This window comes from Columba livia, chromosome 2 (assembly GCF_036013475.1).
Source record: "Columba livia isolate bColLiv1 breed racing homer chromosome 2, bColLiv1.pat.W.v2, whole genome shotgun sequence".
NCBI lineage: Eukaryota > Metazoa > Chordata > Aves > Columbiformes > Columbidae > Columba > Columba livia.
Window position 1 is genome coordinate 95959396 of NC_088603.1, and position 26482 is coordinate 95985877.

The window sequence follows — 26482 nt, forward strand, 5'->3', positions numbered from 1 at the left end:
ACTATTTTATCCATCATTTTTTTTAGAAAACGCGGAGTAATGTATTAAAGTCACATTTTATGCTTGTGTGCACCAACAAAATTCCTGTTTAAAATGTTGTGTTTTTCTTTGACCTTCGTATTCGATGGGCATGTACAGTTCAGTTACTTGTAAAAACAAAATACCAGAAAATAATCCAAGAAGAAAATCTCTGTCAAACTCAGATTCATATTGTTATTTTATCTTGTACCTATGAATGATGTCAGTTGACTTATACTTTAACTGATTTTGAAGAAAAATACTAAGAACTAAGACTAAAAGAAAACAAAAAGATTAAGTTGAAAGTCATACATTAACTAGATCCTAACTGTGAAAGACTCTAAGTGTAATAGTGAAAATTAAAAATTTTATTCACACACCAAATATTTTATGTGTGTGAGAACAAAAAAACAAATACTGAGGCCAGAAACCAGGGGGTTTCTTGCATTGCTTTACAAACTGCAGATTATACAATTTTTTAATGCTAAAGCTTAATACTGAAACTAATGTTAAGCACACTTTCTCTCTGAGAATACAGCTTTGGATCTTCATTTATACTTTAATATTGTACCTTGAGCTGTCCATCAGTTTGCAAGCTCTTACCAGGACTCTAAAATTACCTTAACATCCAGAAGCTTTAGAAGATTTGTGGTAAAACTGCAAGGACCTGTATAAGACCAAAAGGCCTTATAAATTCTGGAGTTGTATTTACATATATTTTGTATTTGTTGTATTTAAACATAAATGGCAATTGCATTTGGACAAATGACAGTCACCTTTTTAGAAAACATAAAATTCAAAATGTCAAGGTAAGACAAGACAGAATTAAAGAACCTTATAAACTTCTACCTACGTGCACACCAGTGCTGCCCTCCAGACTTGGCTCCAGTATGCTGCCTTTGTAAATATGCAGAAACGCTCAGCAGCCTTTCTTAATGTCTTCTGCAAGGCCCTGCTCTCTGCGTGTTCCCTCCTCTTCTCAACAGTGGACAAACTCCTTGCTGTGCTTGAAACGCTTGGCCAGCAAGGCTGTCCCACTCCTGGCTCTCCAGGGAAAGGGCAGCCCCCAGCCCCAGTCAGCTCCTTCTGAAGGAAACATGTTGTGTTAGCATCCACAAGTAAAGCAAATACCATCAGTCCTAGTGAAAGAAAAAAACAAACAAAACAAAACCAAAATCATAAAAAACAAACAAACAAACAAACAAAACAAAACAAAACAAAACAAAACAAAACAAAACAAAACAAAAAACAAAACTACCCACTTCTGGTAGGCTGGCAGGTTTCCCATATGGTAAGAAACACGGGTTACTTAATTTAGATCCCTGTGTTTTGGCTGAGTTTGAAATTGGCCTCCCACTTTGCCAAAAAAAGATAGCCAGCCCATCTGAAGTACAGCAAACCCATTCTTAGCTAAAACAAACTACTCAAGTAACTGCGATAAATATATACATATATTAAAAAAAAAAGTGAGATGCCATGTTTTTTCTGAAAAGAGGTCCTTTGGCCATGCCAGTTGTTAAAGGCATAAACACCCATGCTTTTCTGCCTCTTAATTTTAGAAAGTATGGTTCCTCTTAATCAGACAGGATAACAACATCAAACTTTCATGTACAGGTCAATAAAGATGAAAGATTAATCTAGAATTTCAATGTGGTTTTAGAATTTAGAAGAAATATTTTTGAAATAATGTAGATCTTAAAAGCCTGCCTGTGTATCTGTCAGGACTGTTCAAAATCAGAATCAGTATTAGCTTACATCAAAAGAAATCAAACTGAAATAACTAGAGGTGATGATAACCTATTCATTGCACTTATCATAGGTGTACTTAAATTTGTATCAAACTCCATTTAAATCCCATCAAACAAAGATGAAGGAAGCAGTATATGATTAATAGTTTTGTTTAAAGAGTAACAATAATTTTCTTTTCCTACTGTGCAAGTGATGTGGACTTTTTTGTATGTTGCACAGATATCTTACATTTGTACAATTTTCATGGAAAGGTTTTAGGTTATACACAGTTCACTTCATATTTTCAAAAGTATTAAGGAAATCTTGGAAATTCATTTGTATATAACTTAAATTGTTTTTCTGCTATTCATACCTTGCTACTGTACTACTCAAATCATTATAATTGAACTTTTTGTTACTTAATATACAGAAAATTGGAACTGAAAAAATGAATACTTTAGAGTAATTCATTATCTCCTTTGTATTAAAAATTTAAAAAAGGGTGCAGCTAAGACCACAAGATTCTAATTCCAAAATAATAAACTCTGGTATCTGAAAAACTCAATCAAATCAACTTACCAACAACCCTATGGTTTTCCCCCATATGCAAATGGATGTAGTAGCTGGCCTTATATCTCCATACCTAATTTAGAGTTTATGGCATTCAGTCTGAGAATATTTTGACATGGTTATTAAGTTTTCTACTAATCAAAACAAGAATGCCATCCCTTCAAACATGTGTCCTTACAGATACCTATAAGCACATACGACAGATTCCTATTACAAGGTAGTAGCCCCTTGTAAACTCAGATGCCTTAACACAATAAGGAACCTACTGCTTTGTAGCTATGCCTGCAAATCACACTGTAATCAATGTAATCTCACTTTCTTGTTTGCAAACTTTTTTATCTTATCCATGTGCCTATGTATGGATTTTGAACTCTTTCTGTAGGAGGCATGACTTGATCACTTTGGATTATTATTTTTGATCGATCCTTCTTAATCACAAGAATATGATTTCTGCAATGTGGAACAGTTTGGTTAACATATTTTAAACTTCTTCCCATAGATTTACATAACAGTTTCAAATCATTCTTTGAGTACTTGAACATCTGTAAAGAATGCTTAAAAATTATAAGAGAAAATGGAAAATATTTTATTTTTTTTTCCTTTCTTTAGTAATAAAAGAATTATTGCAGAATTAGACAATTCTGAAGTCAGACTGCTGTAGGAAGTGGTCATCTGGTTCCTTAAATTAGGTTGTGATATGGTGTTGCACGCTACAACATTGTATTTGCACACTGTCAGTATCTGTATCTCCTGTGCAAACATTTCACATGGGAAAAAATACTGATAGCATTGTTTCATGTCTTTTAAAAGTCCAAGTTGTCATTTTTTAAAGAAAAAAAGACACAGAAGAGATGACTCATTTGAAATTATCATTCTTAATTTGAGATTTCTTCACATGGCTTACAGCACTAAGACTTCTGTCAGTGTTTTGTAATCCAAGAACATTGTTGCTTCAAAAAAGACCCTGGAACTCCTGTTGGGAGATTATAATTACTTATTCCAAATCTTCAATTAGATTCTTCATAAGACAGTGTTATCTTGTCAATCATTCAAAACCAACGAGAACAAGCCAAATGCTTTGTGTTTATTTGTCACTAAGGCACCATTGAACATTTTGCTGATAAGGCAATACATGTAAAGAGTTGTTATATCAGCTGTTCTTTGACATAGTCGTAGTCTGAACTCTGCAGAACTACTTTTGGTTCTTGAAACTTGTGCAATTGTGGAAATAAAAACCCAGACATTTAAGGATATCAACCACAATCCACCAGTCCATTTCGTCCTCCAGATTAATTGATCCAAATCTACTAGATACACAGATGTGAAGCTGAATTAACATAGCGATGAACTGGGTATTCAGTTAGTATCATGAAGATTTGGCATCATAGAGATTATTATAATGACAGAGGCTTAGCACTGCTGAGTCTTTGGTGTTCAAGTGAACATACGGAACTGAGCTCCTACAAAAAAGTCAAACTGGTCTCTGTCACCTTTTGCTCCACTGTTATACCAGAAAATGATTTAATTCACCTTTTCACAAAATAAATAAATAAATAAATAAATGCACAAATACTTAAACATTTCCTTTGGGAGAATATTTCTGAGAGGCTGTTAACCACCAGTATCTCCAGAATTTCTCTTAAGTGTGTCTTGAGTGCAACTTCTTGATTACACAGTGCTTTGGCTCTTATGAAGTAGTTTCATTCACTCCTTTGCTAAGGGCTATGATGACAGGCTTCTTTCTTTAATCTCAATATCCTCCCTCTTGTGTTCATTGTCCATTTATACCACCCACAAACACCTCTTCTTACCCTTTATTCTCTTTTCTTTCCTTTTCCTTCTGCCTTTACTTTTCTATTTAGACTGTATGCCATTTAGACTCTCTCTGATTGTCTCCTACTTTGTTTTTGTAAATCACTGCTTATGAAATAGAGTATTGTTTTCTGTTGTACTTGATGTATTTAATGGAGAAAATGATATTTTATTGCAATATATCATGTAAAACAAATGCAACATTAGCCTAAACATCAGGACTCACTTTTGAGCTGCAAGAGGACTGTACACCAAGCCTAATGTTATCAAGCAGAGCACATAAGAACACTGGTATGCTCATCATTACACAATGGTGACTCACATTACTCAGGATCTTCAGATCTTCTTAACAGACAAATATGCTACTTCCACAACAAACAAAATATCATACTAATCATAAATGTAAGACAGACCAAGATGGTGTACCAGTCAACATGGAGAAGAACATACTGTCCCATCCACTAAACACAGTGAGACTGAGGTGTCTGTTGCACATGGGTTCACTTACGTTCAAATTATTTGTAATGACTATGCCAGTGTTGATGGAGTGGTAGCTTCCTGCATTCACAGAATTAGGGGAGTTTTCTGCTAGATTTACTGAGCAAATAGGGAATTGGTGTCAGATCAAACTACAACACAGACTAAAATTGCATAAGGCTCTTGTGCTGAACAGACATAAGATTTTGACGTAGTGTAGAAAGCACATCTGCCAGCTGGACAAGTTCCACCAGAGGCACCTATGTGTCTTACTCTAAGTCAGATGCTACACTGAGCTGACCAGTGATGAATTCCTGCAGTGTATCCACATGGAAGGCCCAGGTGTAATGGGCTGGACATATGGCTTGGATCAATGATGCACATATGTTCAAGTACCTCCTATGCAGGGAACTGGAGTGTGGAAAGAGGAAGCAATGGTGATCCAAGAAAGCACTTCTAGGACACCCTAAAGGCAGGATTGATTGAGTGCAACCTTCCGGCCAAATCTTTTGAGTTCTTTGCCAGAAAGAGACAGCAATGAAGCATCAAGGTGAGGGAAGGCATAGGCCTCTTTGAACAAAAACAGATGCCGTTGGGCAGGAAAAGCATGTGGGGAAAAAAAAAATAAATAAAATAGATTGTGTCAGCAGCAGCAATAGATGATTCCGTGCCGATAGCGAGTGTGGCATGGTGACAAGTGTGGAAAAAGTTGTTATCCTGCACAGGCTTCTACAAGCTTTCTTTGCACCCACTGAGTTTGACTCACCCGTCAGCTGAACAGGACCGCCTTCCTTCACTTAGAAAGACAAACTGTGAATGATTCAACACTTTCACACATATAAAAAATATTTAGGGCACACTGTTTTGGAGTGTTTTTTTTTTTTTTTCTTTCACTTTGCTATTGAAGACAAATTCAAAGGAATAATAAAACGAAATCAACTCAGTAAAACAAAACTTTATTCTACTAAATTAATCATGAAAATGCGAGCATTTTATCTTAATAAATCCTGTATTTCTTTCATTTTCCTAATTTTGTCATGAACTCTTATCTCTCTCTGTTTTTCTGCTAGCCTTCCCATCATAAAATCTGACATCTGGCAGCTTTTAAGCAGCCTGGGTACAGCAACTATTTGCTGATTTTAAAAACACCCGTACCTCTTGTCTTTGTTCCATGTGGAAGTCTTATCAGAAGTCAGGGGCCAAATGAGAAGGGAAGCTGACCTACTTCAGAGTTCCCTGCAGTTCAGGACAGAAGTAGCCTGGAGAGGGTCACATAGCTTTTTCCATGCTTGCAACTTTGGAGGACATGACTAGGACCCACCTCTGTAAAACAATGTATGTGCCTTAAGCGTTTTCTCATGTATCTAGGTAACAGCATGCACCTAAGTCCTCAGACCCATGGCTAAGGCTCTGGGGACCCAATTTGTCCCACTACTGACTGTAGAAGGAGCTCAGGTGATTATTTTAGACTTTGATGTCTGCCAGTAAGATATCAAACGTAGGACAAAACATCTGTGGGTATCCAAATTTTTTAAAGTGAAGCTTCCTAGACTTCCACAGACCCACTGTGCTTACCAAAAGCTGTCTCCTCCTTGGCAGGACAGAGGTCATATAATTAGCCAAGAGTTACTGGAAATTGTGCAATTACCGCTTACCTTCTCAGTCTCCATTTTAGAAAGCAAGGAGTGGCATCTCTCTATATCTCTTTTTGGAAGGGATGGCTTAGTTGACAATGTCAACCTGTACTCTGCATTTGCCTGACACAGTGCTCAGGAGGGCATTTACTTGCACAGGGTAAGACTCTTTGCTTTTTTATGTGTTCTAGGTCATATTTTGGATCTGCACACTGGCTGCAGTGAGGGCCAGCCTGAGGTGTCTAACTATCCCCCCTCTCACATTGTACAGAAAAATTCAACACCTGACTGAAGGCTCTTAAACCTCCTTCAATTCCTTCAGGGATCTAGAAGAAAAGCTAGCTTTTTTTTAACAATCATTAGGATTCATATCAGATAAGAAGTTCCCCTCAGAGAAGCTGAAGGATCCAAAAAGGAAAGACAGGTCCAAAACTTCTGCATTTTTATCTTTCTTGTTTGGAAAAAAAGGGAATGTTCAGTTGTGACAATAGCTAGTCTTTAGCAAACTGCAGGTGACAGTTTTGCAGTTTTCTAGCTCATCCATGCAGTCAACAAGTCTCCCAGTTTTATATTCCTACACTATCTGATCCTTGCAAGCCCATTTATCTCTTCAGGGCACAAAAGCCCATTGAGATGAAGTTACCGATTAAATGAACAACACCAACAGGAAAAATACTACAGCATTACAATGGGATTCCAAGGAGAAAAGAAACATTGAGCAAATACCATTTCACTTCCCCATGATCCTCATCTTTACTGCAAATGAGTAAACATAAGCTCAGTCACTGCAACAAAGAAACAAATGTCTATGCAATAGTGTCGGACTACCATCTACCTACTTTTCCTCTTCTTTTTATTCTTACAAATTTCCATGAAGGCAGTGTGCTACAATTTCTGTCTCCACCATATAACGGAGAAAAACAAACAGAATTTGAATATTATCTGAATAATACAAAACCTTTCTCAAAAACTGTATAATCAAAAGCAAAGCAACACCCAATATTATATACAGAAAGCTAAAAAGCAGATGAGACCACATAGTTCATAAAAGGAATCAGAAGGAAATCAGCACATTACTTTCTAAGATCCTTACCTATATCCCTAACTAGTCACACTCATCAAGCTGAGTAAAGCGCCATTGTTCAAAGACATCATCTAAGCTTTATGCCTGACATATAGGCACATGCTGAAGACCTCTTGAGCAAGGGCAAGTGTTTAGAGGAGGAAACCAATCAAGAACACAGCACCTGAAGTGAAGTTTATGCCAAATTTAAGTCTAAAATTAGTATCCAAAACCTTTTCCTTGGCGGCTGCCGAGCCCTGAAGACGACATGAACCTTACAGTGCTCAGGTTTGCCCTCGTTTGAGCTGGACTGAGTGTCTGGGCACCTTGCTTACCAACCTGGTGGGAATCCCAAACTAAGCCTGCCTCCCCTGAGACACTCTGTCTAGTAAGTGTTTGGTATTTCTCACCTCTTGAATGAGCTACCTGACTGCCTGAGCTACCTGACTCAGCTCGCAACCCACACAGTATGCCTGAGAAGCACTAATAAAATCAAGCTGCTGACAGCATCGTGAAAAGCTACACCTCAACTTTAAAAACCCAGGGCAAGGGAAAATGAATGCACTTTATCCCATCAATTGGTCTATATAGTGGGAATAGTGGCAATACAGCTCAGTACATTCCAGTCCCTTGCCTCAAGGGTTAGGACACTGAACCGGGACAGGAGCTACACAGAGAACAGAACAAAATTCGCGAAGTTTGTGGGCTTTGCAGCTGTTAGGCTGTAGGGCAGGCAATTTCCTTTATGGAAAAGACTATGTCCTGCTTATTCTTCCAAAGAAAACCAGCAGCAGCCTTATACTGCTAGAGAGAGGTCACAAATCCGTAGTGCACAAGTGGGTGCAGATGCCTGAGCTGGGCTGCTTGCACCCCAGGGAGAGGCAGGATTTCACACAGCCCTGTGCAGTGTTTCCTGGGCTGGTGGATGAGTTTCAATCCCATCCTGACAGACCTAATCTCCCCCATGGGCTGTAGAGAATGCTAAATTCTGTTTACAGGGACAAAAACATCTTTCTTCAAGAGTTCTCTTGAATTATGACCAAAATGGAGAACTTTGCCATTTTTGTAGCACCCAATAGCCAGACCCAGCTGTATAAATAAGTACAGCTTAGCTGAAGTCTGTGTAACTTCACTGATTTATGTCTGCTTAGATTCTGGCCTTGGAATATTGATTTATGATTTGATACCTTAACACTTACTTTCACGGGCAATAGGCCTGGTAGTTCATACAATCAAATGGATATTTTTTTAAGTCACTCTTCAGTTGCAATCAGTATTTCTTTTTACCTTCAGTGCATAAAAATTACTCCCAGCTTTAAAAACATGTTACTGTAGTCACCTTGATCTTTGACAAAGAGTTCTTAATTTTCCAGAATTTTGTATTTGAACCAGAACAGGAAACAGTTTTGCAGGAACAGAGCAAGTAACAAATCCATCATTTGTATATTAAACTGCTGTGTTAATTATGCTTCCCTCTTCAATGCATTTGACTACAGTAATTTAAAATCATTTAAAAGAAAAAAAAAAAGGAAGAGAGAGCACAGTTGACAAAACAAAGAATTAGTCTGAGATAATTACTAAAACCTCTGGAAATTTTCATGTGTACCACATGAATTTAAACATGTCAGAATTTAAACCCATAAGTCACAGAACCCACCTTGGATTCAGATTCTAGTTTAGAAATAAAGTGATGAAAGTATGTGGCAGAATTATGCTGAACACAACTGAGAGTTACCAAGGATTGAATTGCTTGTCTTTCTCCACCTTGTCCTCAGCAAAGTGGCAGGAAACAGCTGGCCAGAATTTTTGAGTGCCTTTAATGAAGTGAATACTTAGTTGTTAGTATTTGGTGATTAAACAAAATAATACTAATATTCCTGTGTGGATTTGCTGGAAGATGATTGTCCTGAAAGGAAGGCAACTTTCTAAGTGAAATTAAACTAGGCAGTAAACTTATTCAAAAGTTCAGTTTATGGAGAAAATTCTTAGGGAGTTCCATTTTTTATTGTTGTTATTATTATTACAAGACTCCTTAATGACAGTAAATCAAGGCACAAATTAACTGATTTATTTTCTATGTCTCACCTCAACAAAATATATACAAATGGCAAAGCTAAATAAATAAGCTAAGCGAATTTATTCTGTTTTCAGAACCTTCTTAATGTTCTACTGTATTGAATATAAAGCTTAAAGGGTTATTACAGAGTAACTGTAGGTTAAATAAAGTTCTTCAAAATAAAATCTTAAAGCTGTACAATGTAGAATATTTAGTATATAAGAAACTCAACCTGATGTTGGAAGTTTAGATATAACAATAGGCATCAAAAAGTGATCAAAAATATGATGTTGGACATTTTGCATCTGTTTATGTTTTACTAGAGGAGACATAAGAAATTCCATATTCACTTTCATCATGTTTGGTACTTGCAGTTGATCTATATTCCAGATTTGCTTAACAAGAAATATTAACTTTCTGGGAATTCATTCTCCCTCTTAGCTACAGTTATAATCAATTCATAATGTAATCCATGAAGTAAATATTTTTGGCTAAATGATCAAAGTAGACTTGTCATTCTTTTGCATGAAAAAAAAAAAAAAAAGAGCAACAATTAGGGTAAAAAAAAAAAAAAACACTCAAAAAAACAGGTAAACTGAGTTCAATTAAAACACCAAGAGTGCTGTCAAGTCACTTTGATAACTTTGATATCCAGTCACACAGTTCTGATAAGAATTTAATTCTATTAAACGATATAGTGAATAATCACATTTGTGTTCAGGTTATTGCTTAAAGGCATTCATAAAAGTGTTTAACAAGAAACCTAAAGAAAATAAATAGCATGCATAAATATCTTTAGCTATTTTGACAAGAAACAGGTTTGTTTGATTGAGTATTGTCCATCCTGAATAGCTGAAGTGTTCAAGGCATTAGCCATGTAACCTTCCAGAGCCAGGAAAGGGTTTGAAGTCACAACATAAATTCTTATCAAACATTTTTAAACATGAAAAAATGCCTCTACTTACAACTTCACCACATCTTAATTAAATAAAAGGGAGATTTTCTGACAATTTCAGTGAACTTTTGGTAAGGTCTGCAAACGAGCATAACCTACTTGACTTTAATCAATTGACAGAAGTCTAAAGAGCAGTTACATTTAGCTACTGCATGTTATGCCCCTGGGTTTGGTAGAGGTTTCTTGCCTAACCTGTAACAGTGTAACGTGTTTCTATCAGTAACAGGGCAGACTGTAAAATGTAACTGAAAAGTATTAATGTCAACAAATTCCAGAGAAAAAACACAAAATACTGTATCTAATTGACCCTATTTTTTTCCCCTTTTGTAATTCCCAAGGCTTCCAGGATTTTGGTGATATTTATGACACTTTCTAACAGTATTATGTTTGGGGGATTTTTATGCATTGTTCAACTCCTGTTAATTTTCATTTTTGTCTATAGGAGGATATCACAACTATGTAACCTAAACATCCACAATACTCACACTGACCTTTGAAAACCTCTTGTGTAAAAGGCTGTTGATGTCTATAAAGAGAAACCTCTAAAATCTAGAGCTATTTAAGTAAAAATTAGAGTGGACACTTGTGAGATATTATCTATCATTTTAATAATTTCCCTCTTTTTTTAAAAAAAAAAAAAAAAAAGCTGGCTTATAGGCAAAGGCAAAATAAACAGCTGCCTGGGGCAGGGGGTTGCTAGAGAAATGCATTTGGGAGGGTGAAAGTGAAACCAAGCACAACACTGCTGCAAATGAATGATGCACTCACAACCACCCCATCCCTCCAGATGGAGCAGGATCAGACACCTGGCTCCCCAAACTAGCCCCCAGTTCTCCATGTTAGACACGAGCTCCTTAGTCTTGGGAAGACAAAACTTAATTCCCCTTGGACCTCTGTCAAACCAAGAGGGTGTCCTGAGGCATCCTGAAGAAATCCTCCAAACGTCTAGTGTGAAGTCCTATGCACTTTGGCTCTCTGTGCCCTTTTTCATTCGTTTTTAATGCTACAAAACAAAATACTGCCTACCTAGAGTCAAACCTTAGTACAATTATTTCACAAGCATGGGATTTTCTCAGCCTAAGACTGCTCTTTCCCTGTAATTTCAGTGGACAGACAGACACTCCAGCCAGCAGTAGCCAGCGTCACCCTTGGGTGTGACATCCCCTGATGTAATGTGGCGGCAAACAGCGGGTTGTAGGAGAACAGAGGTCCTTCAGCATACTGCAGTGCCTCTGTCCCTGTCTAAGACAAAGCTGTAGAGGGCATAAGCAGCTGAGGTCACTGTCCTGTGCAGCATGGTGAGTCAGTCGATAAGGCAGAGGAATTATCCCTAAATTTGTCTTGCTTATTTTCTTAATCTTTCCCATATCCAGACAACATTTTATCATTTTTAAAAACATATGAAACCTCATTATACAGGGCCAAAAAAGTACAACACATGGCTACTGGCAAGACAGGAGCACATTAAAGTGAGAAATTTGTTACTGTAAAGCCACAGAAAGTACCAGGCTCAGGCCTGTTCATGTAAGTTTGAATTGCTTTCACAAAAATGGCATTATTTTTAGGTAATGATTCTCTCATAATCTGATACCTACATGATCCTAGATTGACAGGTTTCATATGGTTTAATATATCTTTTTTAGTACTGTTGCTTGATCATTACAAAAATGCTTTGAAATAACTCTTTTGGTATCATAAATGCTAATAAAAGATTACCAAACATTCTGAAATGAAACATCTGAGGCCAAACTTTCCTGCAGACATGCATAAGTAGCAATCTCCATTATAGAAGAGAGACGTGTGTGCACATATAAGCACAGATATGTGTGTAAAATACCAGGAGAAACAGAGATATATGTACACATATATGGAAACCAGAGATCTGAATTCTTGCTGGTGTGATTATTAATCTGCATAGCTGGGAACTGAGAGATCCTTAAAATTTTCCTTCATGTCATTTCCTATTTTTTTCATTTTGCTACTTCTTGGATGGCATCAAGGGTTAGAAGTTTGTTACTTCATAAGTGTTATGTCTTATTTCTCTGGAGTAGCTGAAAGGAAACAAGAGAAAAGTATATTCTTCTCTCTTACATGCCCCTTCTCCTGCTAAATTCTTAGGTTTGTTTTCTGTCCTAGGAGTAATTTTTGAGGGGAGAATCACTGACTGACTGACCAACTGGCTCTAGGAAAGCATTAGATACACTACAAATGCCTTGGCAGGACTAACACATCTGGCAGTTTAGCCTTGATTTGTCCATATCCCTTTCCCGTTTAGGAAGACAACAAAATAACCAGGGCTCAAATCTTGCAAATTTAATGTAAACCAGTAACTCTAAACTCACAGATGGCTCGGTGCCTGCATTGACACTAGCTATCTGCATACATTTTTTTATAGATATGGAAGCTCTGTATATATAAATTTAGCATGGAGTCTTGCTGCAATCAGTTAGTTACAGCATATTGCAGTCCTAACACTGCTGGAAGAAACAGAAAGCCTCTAAATAGCTGTAGCCAATAGCTGCAATCCTAGAAACTTTCACATCTGAGTAACATCAATGTCACAAATTCTCATGCTGGATTTGACAGTCCTCACTCAAATACGGTAAATACTTCACCAGAGTAACTGTTTATAGGATTATGTAAGTCTCTGCTACTCTGTATTCCATCTTCAGCCCACAAAAAGACATACGAAGAGAGAACATAAATATATATCTGTGCATATATAAGATACATACAGGCATACATTCACACACCGCTATATATGTAGACACTCATAATGTGGTTGATGAATGACAGAAAACCTAGATGTTTCATTTTCTTATACCACTTGCTGCATTCAAGAACCAAATTTAAACAAAACATTAGGGACTGCAAGGCCAAACGTTGAAAAGTTAGAAAATCCACAAGAAAAGGTTAGTTTTTGAAACAGTGCCTTGTTCCCAGAGATCTGTCTATCCGGCAGACAAGCGGGACGATTCAGGGCCTAGGGAAGAAAAACAGATAATCACTTCTTTGTTTCTTAGCCTAACAAAAATGTTGATCATATGAAATCTTTCCAATTTTCACATTGTGGACAATGGTGGTGGAATCTGAATTCCAGCATAAGTTTATCACCTGAGACAAAGGAATAATTGTGATTGTGGACCCACTGCTATGGTGAATAAGAGATTTATGCTGCCAGTGACATCGTAGATAAGTAGCACAGGAACCCTGAAAAACAGAAATCCTGGGTCTTACTCCGGGTTCTGGAAGATGAGGTGTTTTAGTGGCTGTGGACTTTTTACGGCCTTTTCTAACCTGTCATATTCTACTCCAATCATTTCCTCTGCACAAGCTGTTTTCACCTCTCTTCCTATTTTCTCTTCCAGAGCCTGTTCCCACCTCCTTCAAATCCTAAATCCTGCAGATACCTGTCCCAGCTCTGCTTCCAACCCGGACTCTTATTCACGGCTGATTAATCTGTCCTTCTTCAGACTGCCCTGAAGTGATGTGAACAGCAATGGAGAAGGAATGAGAGAAGAAACAAGACAGTCTTCTTGCCACCTCTTCTGGAGTTAGAGCCACATAAGAGGAACCATTATAGAGAATGAGATGCTTAGCTGTATTCGGAGATTGCCAGCCTTGAACATGCACACTACAGATGAAATCTACAAAGAATTAAACCACAAATTATTATATCAAGTATATTCAATGACAACACTGCCAAATGAGTATATATTTTTATAAAGAAAACAAAAAAAATGCTTCTCTTTCTGGCCTCAAGACACCTTCCTTCCTAAATTTGCATCCTTTACTGTAAATGGTTTATTCAATAAGGTCACACAGATTTTTAACATTAGCAAACCGAATCATTTCTCCCAATTGTAATTCCTGGAAACAGTTAAACTGTTTTGCTGAAGCTTTCTTTTTATATAAAAGCAAGACACGCAGTGTGAGGCAGACATCAGTCATAAAAATTCTTGTCTGAACGATTACATCTAACAATAAGAAACACACCAGAATCTTACATAAGAAAACGTTATCCATCTTTAAATAGGGATCTCATTTCCAGCTCCGTCTGCAGTATATATATACTTATAAGTCTTCATTTTTTAGTGTTATTATGTATTTTTAACCATCTGCTATCATTATTTCTTATGCATTTCAAAGGTTTTCTGTTTACCTGCATTTGTATGTAGTCACATCAAACACATGATCTCTTTTGCATGTTAAATTCCCATTAAACTCACCAGGCCAAACTCATCCCAGTGAATTCACCTTGAGTGATAACAGTGATTATTTTCACCCAAAATACACTTCATACTGATGTAAAAATGTAAATGCACTTAAAGCGCAGAGGTGAAAATGACTTGAACACCTTACAGTTCTCCTGGTTCCTCTTCAAGGTCGTCTCTTGAATGCACTTGTTGAAATCCCACCATACATAGCTATTTACCACTGCAAAGCCTCAGTTTTCACAATTTAGGCACAAAAAAAAACCTGCAAAACCTTATTTAGAAGGACTTTTTCTCAAGTTACTATGAAGTCTGTCCTATTCTCTTAATATATGGCAATAAACTCCAAATAGTTAGATAAAGAATATACTGGTTTATCTTAAGATTCTGGTTTCCTTTAAATTAATATAACAGCAGTTGCATGCATAAATCCTAAATTAATTGATGGAAAGTATATATATAACCTCATCATGGTTTATCTATTATGCCTCTAAATGCCTTTACATTCTTAGATAAAGGCAACTGTCTTCCCTTAAAGTCAGCTCATAGATTCTTATGTATTGATTCGAGGATTATTAACATATCTGAAGAGATTAATATGTTTAACATGCAATTCTGTAGAGCTACAGTAATGTGATGTCTCACTTTCAAGGTAAAATATTTTTTACAAATATATAGTTTTCCTTTGACTCAGGCACTGCCAATGTTATACTAATATTACAAGTTGATAGCTGTGTCTCAGGATATAGACAAATCCTGGCTGAACACTATAGAACTCTGATTTTGGTAGAAATGTAGTTTCCTTGTCCTCTTTCCTGTGCATAAATGCACGACATTTCTCTTGAGCATTCTAAATATTAGGTACTTACTTTCCCAGCTTCAATTTAACTTCACAATCGCTGCCCTTGTTTATTCCCTTCATCAGCTAGTTGCTGTGACAGCTGTCTGTCAGACAAGAGAAAAAAAGTTTTCTCTACCACTAGTATATGCTATTCCAGAAATAACTGATGGTTTTGGCAACTGAGGTGAAAAGAAGGTAGGTAGGTACGTAGGTACGTAGGTACGTAGGTACGTAGGTAAAGCTATGGTCCTAGCAGTCAGCACACTCCCAGCTCCTCCCAGCCTGACACCACCTAATATATTTGTCATTCAATTCCATTCATTAGGTGTATACAAAAAATACTGGATTCTTACTGAGGATGATAGATGGTAAGAGGTAGTTACAGCACAATTTATTTTTATCTTTTTTTTTTTTTATGTGGAAATAAGACACATAAGGAAATATCAGATCTCACACTTTTCATATCATTTAATTCCCAACACATATTACTTTTACTGTGCTTGAGCCTCACACATTTGCAAGGCAGTGCTATTTTTCTCTCTCTCTCCTCTGCCTTCTCGCTTGCATATGGGTCTTACATATGACCCCCACACATCAAATGCAATTGCCTGACCTGATCTATGATCTACTAACCAGCTGCATCTGGAATCACAGACTGGAAGAGAAGCTATGGCACCGAGCTGGAGATGGAGGAGTGCCTCACAGCAGATTTCTGCAAGAAAATCCCCAACCCCCCCCCCAGCTTCAGCTCAGCCTTCGTTGTGCCTTGGAGGCATGATCATCACAGTTTTGATTCCAAAGGTACCTGGAGTTTGGTCCTCCACTACATGACCAGATTCAGGGAATCTTGTGTGTTGCAATATTAAAAAACAGGGGCTTAAAAAAAAAAAATGCATTTAACTTAATTAACGTTCAAATTGAAGTAGTTGGAAGTATGACTATTACATAAATCTTGGCTGTGGGATCTTAATTCTGTCCTCTCATGCATATGTTTTACAATAAAACAATAAATTATATGATCATTGGTTTTGGTTTGGTTTTTTGTTTGTTTTTTTTTTTTAAACTGGACTTCACTCTATAGAAAAGTAGATATCCGTGGTAGTGATCTTCAAGTCAAAATATGGCATTTCCCAAGTAACAGTTCCTCCATTTAAATAGGCTTGCACTCAATCTGTGCATTTTAGTTTGGGGATTTTAGAACTGGCATATTATTTTGTTCTCTTTAAATGCAAAAATTGCTTATTCACAATAGGAAAATGTTAGAAACTGTTTTCTCAGTATTGATGAGTGATTTGATATACTCATATGAATGAGTGATATACTGACTAAAAGAGGCTGTTTCCCACAACTGTTTTTTTACTGCATATTCATTATATATTTTTTCATTATAATATTCTAATGACATAGAAGCACATGGAAAATTATTACTGAAGCCATATTTCCCACTGACTCACACAGACACCTAACACATTCTTGCTCAATATTATCAGGCATTGTAGAAGGGATTAGAATATGGTAAAATGGAAAAAAAAAAAATACAGAGACAAAATGTACAGATTTCTCTGCTATCCAATCCTTTCATTAGCTCAGAAACAAGTTTATTATGGATTTACACTGTGACTTATTACCTCCAGAATCACAAACCTATTCCATTAATAGAAATAAGATTATGTGCACACTACTTAAAAATAACTTAAGGATGAATAGTTCAACTTTACCACTTTTTTTAGGACTGGATTCAATAACAGAAATTGGACTCAGCTGTATGGGTTTTTCAAGGATATTATGGACCATATTTCCACAGACATTTTTATTGTTTCTAGTCTTCTAAAACATCTGAAAAGTTGTGCTTTTAACTGAGAAGTTTCTTCTCTTTATTAATTTGGGTAAACATTTTTTCTGTTATGTCAGTTGCAGGACTATAATTTCATTCTTGCTGTTATAGATAAAAAAGTTCATTTGAATGTGACTTCTCAAATATTTAAACCCCACTGAAGTCAGCTGAAGTAGAATAATGTGCGTTTGTAATTCAGAAGGGGCTTTGCACAAAGGTGGTTTAGGGGGTTATGTCATACAGTTTTTTTTAACTGTTGTAAAAAATATAATCAACTTATTTCTAATGGCCAACTTTCCAAATTCTGCATAAGAAAACTAAATTATATGTTCTTACATGTTCACCAATAATATTCTCCAATTCAAATGATTTACTATGAAGAAATCCAAAGGAGGCAGATTTTTATTCCTCTGTAACCACATTTTGCAGCTCTAACAAGAATTAAAAAAAAATGTATGTGAGTCAATGAAGAGGGAAGATCCCGCTTACAGACATTAACACAAACTAAACATGGAGAAATAGAAATGTAATTATGCAGTCACTTTGCTGACGATAATAATATTTTTAAGTCAAACGAGATTTGAGTTTTACAGGAAATCTCATGCTTGTTTGGTTGGGAAGTTTTAACTTCAAAGCCCCAGATCCTGGAACTGAGTAATGAGGTAAGTATTCCACATTTATTTTATAAATGAATCCTTCTCTCACAGATTTACAGCATAAATTTTGGCATACAAGAAGTTCAAAATTAAAAAGACAAATAAAAACCTAAAGAAAGGAGGGAAGAGAGAGGGAGAGAGAGAAAGAGGGAGAGAGAGAGAAAGAGGGAGAGAGAGAGAAAGAGGGAGAGAGAGAGAAAGGGAGAGAGAGAGAGAAAGGGAGAGAGAGAGAGAGAAAGGGAGAGAGAGAGAGAAAGGGAGAGAGAGAGAAATGGAGGGAGGGAGGGAGGGAGGAAGGAAGGGAGGAAGGGAGGTAGGGAGGAAGGGAGGAAGGAAGGAAGGAAGGAAGGAAATCTCATGATCTGAAAAAAACTTATAGAGCTGAGCAAAAACTGGAGGTTTTGTGTGTGTGTGTTTTCATTTGTTCGTTTGTTTGTTTTTTCCAGAAGAAACATGTGCTGAGAGTAAGATTTTTCCCACCCAGTGGAAGAGCAAGCAGGAAGAGAAAGAAAGGAAATAAATCCTGTATCTTCCCCCTGGTGCTCCCTGTCACCATCACCTGCATATCGACAGCTGCCCCCCAGCTCCCTGCCCCTGGGGGGATGCATCTGTAACAGCCCTCTCCCTGAGCATGAAGCCACCCTGTCTGTGTGCAGCTATCCGATAGGAAATATAAAAACTGACAAAATGTGTCTTAAATCTGCTCGCTCTCCACACACACAAACATACACAGCTCAAAGCTCAGAGAAGATAATGTCCGTATGCTGGAACCTGCCTCTATGGGAAGGTCCCTGCACTCCCTCTCACAAAGAAGGAGAAAGGGGAGGTCTTGCTCCCCTTCCCCTGATGGACCTGTGAAGAAAAAAGAGGTGAGGGACGTGGTGCCCAAGAGCAAGAGGAGAGCATGTGGATGTGGCTGCGTTGCCTTGCATTTAGGTCACTCTGCTGGGAATAGGTTTCTGCTGCTGTTCCAAATGTTTCACATTGGGTTTGTGCTGTGCTGTCACCAGCAGGAACAAGTCCATCTCAGGTGCATTGGAGAAGGCAAGAGTGACCACGTCCTGTGAGCAGCTGGGGTTTCAGGTCTGTTTGGGGAGGGCGTACCAGCCTGAGCCCTTCAAAGATCTGGGGTGGGACCATGCTGGGGTCAGCATCTCAAACGTGGTTAGGCATAATCTCCTCACCTCTGGGAAGGCTTTTCTAGATATAAGGAGAGACAGCATGTGATTTCTTGGGTGAGTTTAAAGAATATTATATCTATATGTATATATATTAAAAAAATTAAAAAATAAAAAAAAAAAAAAAAGGCACCATCCTGAAGTGATCTCAAGGGTAAGAAGCTGAAATGGACTTCCATTTACATCTTGTCCCCTTCTTGAATATAGTTCTAAGCCCCTTTACAAAGGGTGCAGATCCACGTACCTGGTCCTAAAGTTCTTTCAGAGCTGTGGTAAACACCCATGATCCAGAGACACAATAACAGCTTTGCATATCTCTTGAAACCCATTTTAACACTTCTCTCTATTTCACACTGCAAATGCTTTAACTACCAGGTACATCCCTATAGGGAGGGGGAAAGGTCATAGCAGAAATAGGAAATAAAGGACATCATAAAGGACATGAAAATCCCTTCCACTTCCTCAAAATGTGCAAGAGAGAGAAGTGCCGCAAGATATTGCTTCTCCTTGTCTTGCAAAAGCAGACCTGACCGATTTCTGCCAGAAAGGCAGCAGCCAACAGCGTGCCATTTAGATGGGCTGAGCCAAAATCATTGGGGAACTCTGTGCCAGATCAATGCCTTACGGCGGCTGGCAGCCAACATGAACCCATTTCCATGTGAGTCACCTACAAGACTGCAGGTGCTGAAGGCCTATGGAAAGTTGAATCCTAGCCACTAACAGCTCATGTAATCATGTTGCTTGCTCAGATCTCCTGCTGATAAATGCACCCAGTTACTCCTAACTGTCTTCCTTACAAAATAACACCTCCCAGGACACCTACCTCTTCAATAGTTTTTAACCACACTGCAGCTGCACAAGAAAATCCATTCATCATTTATAAATCAATTGAGGAAGAGAAATCTGCAGCTCGCTTGATTGCCCTTGTTGTCCCTGCAACTCACTGATCCAGCTCCAGAAACTTTCCAGCATGCCAGGTCTGTTTATTTATTTATCATATTATTATTATTAATAATAAAAGTAATTATTCAGCACCTGAACAGATTGTTCCTTCCTTTACAGAAAATAACTCTGCAGCAGTAATCCATTAGCAGAGAGATCTTCCCTCTGATAGGAGAGAGGAAGAGACAAAGGGAGAAAAAGAGAGAAAAAGAGATTTTTTAGTATTCCACAAAAGGCAATGTGAGTATGGTGGGCCGGATGCAGCCTCAGCCCCCAGCTACAGCCCTCCCTCTCTGATTGCAGGGGACTTCTTTAAATAGGTAGCTATTCCCCGAGAAAGAGCTCTGCTCCTCCTCTCCTGTTTATGCTGTCTATTCCCAGCCCTCGCCTTCCTAGCAAAGATTTGCATTATGCGAGGCTGCTTTTAAGAAGTAAAGTGTTTGCAAAAGTTTACTTCAGAGAGAAGGATTAGGCGTGCTTGTTCCTCGATGGTGAAAAAACACAACTGCACGGATCAGGAGTAAAGGCATGCTGGAAACGTTAAAAAGACTGGAGGGGAATTCGGGAAGTTTTATCCACTCTGAGAAATGTAGTTGCTTTTACGATCATTGGAAATGGAAGAGGAGGGGAAAGACTACGTCAAAGGCTGAAAATAACAATAACAATAATAATAATAATAATAATAACAACAACAGCAACAACAACTCCGTGAGGGAAAGGGATATTTTTTTATCCTCCCATGCTGAAGCCATCTTGCAGATAATTTTCTCCTTTATTAAACTAATCACTACGAATATCACCCTATGCTAGTATTTCAGGAGCTAAACGAGTAGCGGGACAACTGGATATTTTACTTTTTTTTTTTTCTTTTTGGTGTTGAGTGTTCCGAGGTGACTAAATTTGCCTTGTTGAGCCTTGTAAAATCCTGACTTAATCATGTAAACTTCTGTGTAAGCAAAATAGACGAAACTTCAAAGGGTCAAAAACCCTTTAGGGATTTGCGAGGAGACGCCAGCAATAGATCCTAATCTACCTCCAGAATCCTGGCTGTATTTGTCCAAGGAACTGGTACCAGCAGACTCTCGAAGGTAGAGATAGTGGGTTGATTCAGCCTTTATCCCCTTAGAGAGTATTGGCTTTGTGAGGCTCTAGGCAGCGCTTCAACGCCAGGGGATCTTGCCCAAACCCTCTAAAAATGAAGTACAGGAGTAATTTGAGATAATGACTTTGTAACAGGCTTGGGCAGACCTTGGACAGAAGAAGTGAGAGATGTTATCACCTCAGCATTCCTCTTAAAATGCAGTTTTTCCCCCTGCTTATTCCCAGTTAGTCAAAGCTACATTAACATTCCATCCAGGGCTGCTAAACAGAATCTTAATTAGTCCTGATACTCTTGTGCAAGGGGTTTATTCATTGCGCTCTTAACTAATGGTTGCTGTCAGGATATTTTTTTTCTTCTGTGGGTTCTTTGGGGATATCGTGTTCTGCTGCAAAGCATGACAGAAATGTAATGCGCATGCAAAAAAAAAAGGAAAAAAAAAAAAGCTTGCAGATCTGAGACTCAGACTGACTCCAGCCTTGTCTAATGGTGAGACATTGTTAGGACTAACGAGAATAACTTCACCAATAGAAATATCCATGTGTCTTGTTTATCTTAAATTTTAACGGTACATGCTCTTTTTTTTTCCCCGTGACAGAAAATATTACAAACTTGTTAGTGTTTTGAAGCAGTTCACGCAACTCCCACCAATTTCGCAGTCCTCTGTATTTTGCATTAGCCGCCCGTGGCTCGGTGTTTAATGAGTCTGTAGGTGGAGAAGAATTAACAAGTTACTAAACGGCCGGTTGCTCTGGTAAGACCTTTCTCTCTGCATTATATCGTATTTATAACCCCGCTTTACAGTCATCCCTCGCTCTGACACGCACACCCACACACCAGGTTCTGATTCACACACACACACTGGTATCTCTCCGCAGCTCTCCCACTCGGACTGGCCCCGCTGTTAGCGAGGGGAAACTTAGGCGCCCGTAAGTGATACGTACATGTCATTTGATGTGAACATCCCTGAAGGTTATTTGTGGCTCGAGGCTGAGTCGTGACAATGAACAGCCGCGACACACAACACTAGAAAAAAATAAAATAAAATAAAAAAAGAAGAGTAGCAGTGGTGACTCGCCAACCGCGCCGAAGTGAAGCGGCTGTTCCGTTTATCAGCCGTGGCAGAAGTCGTTATTTGCCTGTAAATCTGCGTTCGACTACACCGATCTCGGAAACAGTTTTATAAGACTATAAGTTATCGTTTCTTTCGTGTTGGGGGAAAGAAATGAGAGTAAAGGAAAAAAAAAAAAAAAAAAAAAAAAAAGGTGTTTTTTTGGAAATAGGAGGTTCATGTTACCTAGCTGCTGCTCACCCCTATTAAAGACTCCTTCCCATAGGCTTGCGTAACATTGATTACTCACAAAGAGTTCACAATAACTATCGTGTAGCTAAACTAATTGAGACAATCACGCTAAGTTATAGTCAGTCTAAAAGGTACCATTGATGTGGTAATGCCTATAGAAAGTCAGACATGCGACTCACTACCATTTAATTGCTCCTTTAAACCTGTTATTACAATGTTAACTGGCTTAAGTATATATTGCTGCCTTTTATTGCCTTGATGTGACAAATTAAAACATACACTCTGGAAAGGGCATTCATTTGCGGACGGAGTTGCAGGAAAAAGGGAGCTGGGTGATGTCAAACCTGTCAGGACGAATTAATTTTAAAACTTGCATTTTGCACTGCAATTCCCACTGCAGTTTCGTTGCACGGGGGAAACGTTTTATATATAAGACATGTGACTGCTATATATAATATTATATACACGTATTCCATCTCACATAGATCTGCCGTAAAATCAGCCCCGTCGCGCTGAAAACGAAAAGTCGTTTTGGCTCCGAGACCTCGCCTGATGCAAAATTAGGTGGAGGTTTGGAGGAAAGCAGGAAGGGGGCAACGGTGGACTTTCTACCTCAGCTGAATGCCACACGCCAGTATGGGGGGGGTGGAGGGGGAGGCTTTTCAGCAGTTACCTTGCTTTTTGGCTGCCAGGTCCCAGGCCTGGGGGGGAGGGGTTACCCACGCTCCAAGAGCCGGGAGCAAGGCAGCGGCCACCGTCCTGCGGGCTGCCTTTCTTGCTGCTCTTCTTCATGAGGAAGCTCTGCCGAGCGCCCTCAAGGAGGGGAATTTAAAAAAAAAAAAAAAAAAAAAAGAAAAGAAAAGTAAAAATAATTTCTTGATTCCCATTGCCAGGGCTGAGCCAGGTTCGGGATCGTTTAAACGTGCAAGGCTGATCCTCTCCCGCTTCGAGGAGCGGAGCCCAGCACTGCATGGCGCTGCGCCGCTCCCCCCCCGCGCATCCTACGCGGGCTAGGCGGGGGGGCTTCGCGGGCTCCAGGTAAAATACCCCCCCGCTTCCTTCATGAAGGCATTGAGGTCTACCTCAAAAAAGAAAAACGCTCCTCCCTCCTTCCCCCCCCCCCTTTTTTTTTTAGGTTTTTTTTTTTTTTTTTTTTTTACCTCCTCCGCTCGCGAAAAAATGTCAGAGGGTTAAAATGTCCTGCTCACCCTCGCCCTTGATCTCGAGGAGAGAGGTAAGAGTTGCTGGCACCTTTATGGGACTCAGACCTGCTGCGGCTGCGAGAAACGTCGGCCGCTGCTAACTTTGATCGGCCTTATTCATCCCAGCTGCGCTCTATTTGTTTGTCATTTTGCCCTTTTCTTCCCAGAATCGTTATTTATGGTCTGAAAAGTGAAATGCGCCATGATTTGCCTTTACATGGACAATTCTCCAAACGGGGGGATACACCTTCCCCACCCCGCCCTCCCCCCGCCCCGCTAGGGTGCTGCCAAAAGAGAAGGGAAAAACCTGTCTCAATCATTATCAAGTCAGCTTTGAATTCATTACTCCAGAGCATTAACTAATTACCAGATCAGAGAGAAAAAAATAAATATTCCTTTAAATAACTGAAGGTAATTATAACCCTGTTGTTGACACTAACGATTAATAATTGATCAGAAGTTATACACAACAAATCGTCAATTTATCTCCCTATAAAAATGCACATACTTATTATTTTTTTTTTCCTGGGCAAATTTTAAGTGCCCGAGCGTCCACACAGCCGCAGTACGACTTTTTTTTTTTTCCTCTCAAATATTCAGAAGTACTTTGAAATCCCCCGTCACGGCTGACACAAACCCGTGTGGAACAGAAGTGACTTTCGCTGTCGGCTTGTGCTGTCTTTCCGAGGGGGCCAGGACAGGGTGATCACTCCCGCCCCCTTTCTTTCCTTTCTTTTGAGTCCCCAAATCCCTAAAGGAGCAAAGTTAACGATGACCGCCCCCGAGGCACAGCGGCCGCGTCACTCCGTCCCTTACTTTTGCTAAGGGAAAGAGCAGCCGGCTTGGCCCGGATTGGATGTGAAATGGTGACATTCCCCCTTGAGTCACGGCTGGGGCGGGGGGGGAAGCGGGAAACGGGTCCAGATTGCAGGAGCCCGGCTGTCACCTCGGCCAGGGCGCTTACAGGTAGCAGGCTTCTCCAGAGCCTTCCTGCCTCCAGGTCGCCGCTGCCTGCAGCTCCGAGGTACCTCTGCCAGCCTGTGCCCCGCCGATCGCGTTTTCCCTCTGTAGTTTTAATAAAGACTCTGCTTCAGAGCCACCGAGTAATAATCAGGGATTAGATGCGTGGGTGCTTTGAATATTCACCGCGGATCTTTTGTTTCTTAACTTTGTTTTGGCTCCGCTTTTATTTCTTTAGAAGCCGGGAACATACCTGGGTTAATAGTTACTGGGTTAAAAACCAAAGGGGTGAACTTCATATTGCTTAATGTGCAGTATTACTATTAATAACAATATTTTTTCCCTTCATTATTTAATTCCTAAGATGGAAAGGCTCTTTTCGAATAATCGGATCGTGAGAAGTTGCCCAAGCACCCAAAAAAATGTCTGAATGGAGAAGGCAACGAATCGACTTGCATGTAAATTCCACTTTTTTTTTTTCTTTTTTGAGCTAATAAGCGATAAAATCCTCCAGGTATTGATTACATCCCTGACGCGGTTTCTTAGCTGCGCGGTGAGTCTGAACCGCCTTTAAGTGAGATGTAACATGTGATGGACGCAGAAACTTCCAGTGCCGAGAGGTTTGGTGGTGGTTTGTTTTGTTTTGTTTGTTTGTTTTTGTTGTTGTTTGTTTGTTTGTTTTTCCGTGAGGTTGGGCACGGAGGGGCCGCGACGGCGCGGGCTGGGCTGGGCTGGGCTGGGCTGCTCCTCTCCGGGCTGCCCAGCCCCAGGCCTCTCCAGCTCCTCGCAGCGGGGCTGCCGGCCCCCCTGGCGGGAGTTAATTGGTAGTCCATTAGGAGGTAGGTTCCACCAGGCAGGGCTAAAGCAAACGGTGCACCTTGCAAGTTGCTTCTTCACCTGGAAATCACCCTTTCCCCCAAAACCTGGAGACTTCCGCGTGTGGACGTTTGGGAAGGCAGTCCTCGTTTTTGTTGCTGGTGGCTTGTGTTTGGTTTTGTTTTATTTTGGGGGTTTGTTTGTTTTTTTTCTGCTGTCTGTTTCTTACAGGGGCTAAGATGCAAACGGAGTGAGGAGGGAAAGGCAGACGTTTATTGTGCTTTGTATTAACTTTCCCCTTATCCAGGCCCGTTCCCCTTCAGCCGCGAGCTGGTGTGCAGCAGCTATTTCCACGTCTGTCTGTCTGTCCGCTGCTGGCCTGGGCTGCGTGTTACCTCCGTCCCCATCCCTTCCCCCAGTCTCCAGCCAAACAAAGGTGGGCGACGCTTTTTTTTTTTTTTTTTCCTCTCTCAAAGGCAGTTGGTGAGCAGCTTTCCTGAAACAATAACTCTCTTATTGAGAACAAATGTTGACATTTGCAGGGAGCGAGGAAAAAAGCAGCCCAGGAAGTGCAAAGTGGAAAGCGACCCTCTTCCCATTTGACGACAGCGCCAATTCCTCCGGGATCCCACCTGAGATTAAAGCCTGAATTTCAATAAATCAGCTCTAATGAAACCTCTGGCCCCGAAGAGGGGAGGGTTTGTCCTTCCCGCTCCAAAACGAACACAAAAACGAGGGGAGGGGGTTGGGAGAGAGGGCGTAAATATAGAAAGGGGGTTGAAATTTTAATCCCAGCGGGCTGATTAGCATCGTTATGAAATAAGCCGTACACAAAGTGATGTATTTTATCGTTCTTCCCTCTTTCTTGCTATATTCAAATAATCGCATTGTTTGTGCCAACAATCTAGCAAGACTACATTTTCCTCCTGCTTTCAATTTTGATTATTAAATCTCAAATGACGTTGAATATGCAGTTCTTGCCCATTAATTTCTTGTTTTAAAAGTAAGTTTATTTGCCAGATCATTTGCGTGTCGCCCATCTGCATCCATTAACAGTTCGTGAATTTCTCAGAGGATGAGAGAAGTCCATTGGGTTTTACATACATAGTGAATACTTAAAAGCG

General features: G+C 39.4%; 2 long non-coding RNA genes across 10 annotated transcripts; one reads left to right on the forward strand and one right to left on the reverse strand.

The window, feature by feature from the left end:
• Positions 1 to 10946: 10946 nt before the first annotated feature.
• Positions 10947 to 24916, reverse strand: LOC110364317 (uncharacterized). Of its 5 annotated transcripts, none has more exons than XR_010470381.1 (4): positions 23054 to 23275; positions 22022 to 22103; positions 21690 to 21783; positions 10947 to 19058 (listed from the first exon to the last, which is right to left on the reverse strand). It is a non-coding gene; the product is annotated as an uncharacterized LOC110364317 (long non-coding RNA). The 5 variants fall into 5 exon arrangements; XR_010470380.1 differs by lacking the exon at positions 10947 to 19058 and adding an exon at positions 24547 to 24916 and having other exon boundaries at positions 20688 to 21783; positions 23054 to 23193; XR_010470379.1 differs by lacking the exon at positions 10947 to 19058 and adding an exon at positions 23589 to 23965 and having other exon boundaries at positions 20688 to 21783; positions 23054 to 23193.
• LOC110364320 (uncharacterized) lies at positions 19778 to 26325 on the forward strand. 5 transcript variants are annotated; one of them, XR_010470377.1, is made up of 8 exons: positions 19780 to 20013; positions 20099 to 20218; positions 21676 to 21831; positions 21956 to 22006; positions 23274 to 23418; positions 24907 to 25000; positions 25666 to 25794; positions 25901 to 26325. It is a non-coding gene; the product is annotated as an uncharacterized LOC110364320 (long non-coding RNA). The 5 variants fall into 5 exon arrangements; XR_010470376.1 differs by having other exon boundaries at positions 19778 to 20013; positions 21676 to 22006; XR_010470374.1 differs by lacking the exon at positions 21956 to 22006 and having other exon boundaries at positions 19785 to 20013.
• Positions 26326 to 26482: the final 157 nt, after the last annotated feature.